The sequence below is a fragment of the Alexandromys fortis genome, unplaced genomic scaffold, assembly GCF_014885135.2.
Source record: "Alexandromys fortis isolate MF-2015 unplaced genomic scaffold, M_Fortis_MF-2015_v1.1 scaffold_3, whole genome shotgun sequence".
NCBI lineage: Eukaryota > Metazoa > Chordata > Mammalia > Rodentia > Cricetidae > Alexandromys > Alexandromys fortis.
Window position 1 is genome coordinate 18,731,275 of NW_026067909.1, and position 3,320 is coordinate 18,734,594.

Consider the following 3,320-nt stretch of genomic DNA (forward strand, 5'->3'; position numbering starts at 1 on the left):
TTATAATCATCAGCAACCTCAGCTCCAAGGGATCCACCTTCCTCTGCTGGCCTATTCAGGCACCTGCACGCATGTACACATTCCCTGCTCTCCATGCCCACACAGACACATAATTTAAAAATAAAATAAATCTTTAAATAGGAAAGCAAGAGAAAGAGAGAGAGAAGAGAACGAAAGAAGAGAGAACATGTACTACTACTCTTCCAGAGAACATAAGTTTGGTTTCCAGATGCCACGTTGGGTATCTCACAACTTCATGTAACTCGCGATATCCTATACTCTCTTCTGGACTCTGTGAGTACCTGCCCAGACACAGATACAAACAGAGACACATGGATACACATAATTAAAAATAAACATATTTCTAAATGTGTAGCTTTACTAATGATCAGTTGTTTTCCAGTTTGTTTGCTTGTTTATTTTGCTTGTGTTTTAAGCCTAAACAGAAGCTGAGCATGGCGGCCCACACCTGCAGTTCTCTTGACCTGTGCAGCACCACGCAGGATGGTGGAGAGAGAAACATGAAACCTAAGTATGGAATACCAGTGCACTAGAAGCCTCTGGCATCGTTACTTTCGGACCATAGTCTTAGTTTCTTTCTCTTGCTTGCCTCAGAGGTTTGGTTTTCCCCTCTTCACCAAATTCAGACCAGCTCTTTATCCTCGCACACAGGAGATACAGAGAATAGGCCAGTCTTTCTGGGGTTGAGGACTATGTCCTGGCACAGACCCCAGGATGGAAGGCAGGGGGCCCAGGACCAGCTGGGCTATGGGGACAGTGAGATGACACATGGTCATGGGATCCACTGCTGTGAGGGCCAAGTAAGTCCTTTGCTGCCCTGTGGATGCTGAACATTTCCTCAACTAGAGGGACTTGTGGGTGTCACAGAGGCCAGGGCAGAAGAGAAGGATTTCTGTAGCAAGTTCACAATGAGGAAATGCCACATGCTTCCTCGTGATGGACCAGAACGTTCTTGAGGTCCTTGTCATCCATGAGGGTGGTGCTGGGCACTGTGCCAGAGAGCTTACACAAAGCTGTTGATCCCTTATGGCTGAAACTGACAACACCCCTGCTGAGAAGGCTGGGCAGCCCCGGTGCTGTCCTCAGATGAGGAAGCTGAGGTCAGAGGTGAAGTCACTGACTGCCTGGCTTAAGGTGGCATAGGTGGCAGAAGAGGCCCTGCCTGGAACCTGGGTCCTCACTGTGGGGAAATGTTCTAGTGGGGCATGTTGATGCAGCCGCGGTGGCAACATCCTGAAACCCATGGCCTTGTGCAAAGGTGTGGAGGAAGAGTCCCCAGATTCTAGTTGTCAGAGATTTCTGAAATCTGAAATGTCACCATCTCTTGGTGTCCATGGTGTTTGAAGGGAATGGGACGGTTGCAGAATCCCTCACAGATCCCTTTTCTTTCCCCACCTCCTTTCCTTCCTTCCTTAAACTGGGAAAATCCTTAGCTACTGTTACAGTTAGGAGATAGCTTGAGTGAATCCTCCAAAGGCTTATATTTTACAAGCTTGGCTTCCAGGGTAATGGTATTGGAGCTGGGGATTGCTAGAAAGTCTGCCTACATGTTCGCAGCCAGGGCCTCAGATCCCAGCACAGCATAAAATCAGACAGGGCGGTGCAGACCTATAATCCCAACATTAGGATCTACAGGTAGAAGGATCAGAAATGCTAGGCCTTCTTTGGTTACAGAGTAAGTTTGAGGCCATTTGGGCTACATAAAACCCTATCTTAAAAATCAAAGGTCCAATAAGATGGGGTGTGTGGAGTGCTGGGCAGATGAAGCCCCGAGTGAATGAACGTGTATTGTTGACACAGACATGACCATGTCAAGGACCACAATGCCTCAGACGCATGAAAATGGCAGGTGAGGCTCGGAGACATGACAAAGCCTTCTGATCTGAGTGTGAGTGTCCAAATCGACCAGTGTGTGCAAAACAAACAATAGACTAGTGTGTACAAAAACTAGCAAGTACAGCTTCTTTCTCCTAGATGACAGCAGTCTGAGCCTAGTCCCCTAACCAGACTTCCTACTAACCACTCCTTGTGCCATACATTATAAAAGCTGAGTTTCCAGGTAGCAGAGTGGGTACCCTCCATCAGAGCCAGCACAGACCACCCGATCCCAGCTTTTCCGTATTTATAGCTGTCATTTCTTCATTCCCAAGCTACCCCAATCAGGTTTCTTAGAGCCAAGCTGTTTGGGATGAAGTGACTGCCCTTGGAAGGAGTTGATTCCCGTCTCATAGAACTAGACTGATTCTTGTGAGGATAGGTTATTGCAAAGGATGATGCCTGGCCTTTCCCCAGCCTCTTCCTTTCTTGCTCTGACTGCCCTTCTGCATATGTTCCCACTGCTGTGATTCTATCCACTGCGAGGCCCTCATGCCAATGCCATGATCTTGCTCTAACCCCCAGAAATATAAGCTAATTAACCGCCCCTTTTAAAGATAATAAGGTTCCCAGCCCCAGGTATTTTGTTGCAACAACACAAAATGGACTGATTGGACTACATTAAGAAAAACATTGGGCATAATGGGAACCCCTTGACAGGGATACGGGTACTGTCTTCAACACTAAATGGGAGACTCTCTGGTGTGGCCAAGACACATGTGGTTATGGAGTCCACAAGAGTAGGGATTAATTCCTTTTCCAAGACTTTTAAAAGAGATGTCATTAATATCCTAGGGTCATTGTAAGGATTCAATGACTAAAGCTAGCTTTTCATATTGTTCCTAATATATAATAACTATTCCATGTTGCAGTAGAAGTGTGTGTGTGTGTGTGTGTGTAAGACAGAGAGAGAGAGAGAGAACCCTAGGCTAGCCTTGAACTCACAATCTTCTGGCCTCAGTCTCCCAAATGCTGGAATTAGAGGGTCTAGCACTATACATGGCTTTCATTATCATTGTTTATAACATTTCTGTTCGTTCTTACTCATTCTTATAGCTATTACTTTTTAGATCAGCTTGCTTCTGTAAACTTCAGGTTTGCAACACAAAGAATCATTTTTGTTTCAATTAAAAATATAAGCTGAGCATGGTAGCACATGACTTTAATCCCAGCATTCTGGAGGTATTCCCCGCCCCCGTCCCCCTCAGGGTTTATCATTTAAACAGAAAGAAATACAAGAATATTCTGGAGAGAAGTCTGAGTGACATAACTACTGGGGAGGCTAGTTTCCATGTGAGTGCTGCTGCCTGGCCCCAACTATGGGGTCCTTTTTGCTGGGGACAAGAATGGAGCGTAATCTTGCAGTCATCCATATTCTCTTTATACTGTGTATTTCCAGAAACATGTTCTGGGCACATGTCCAT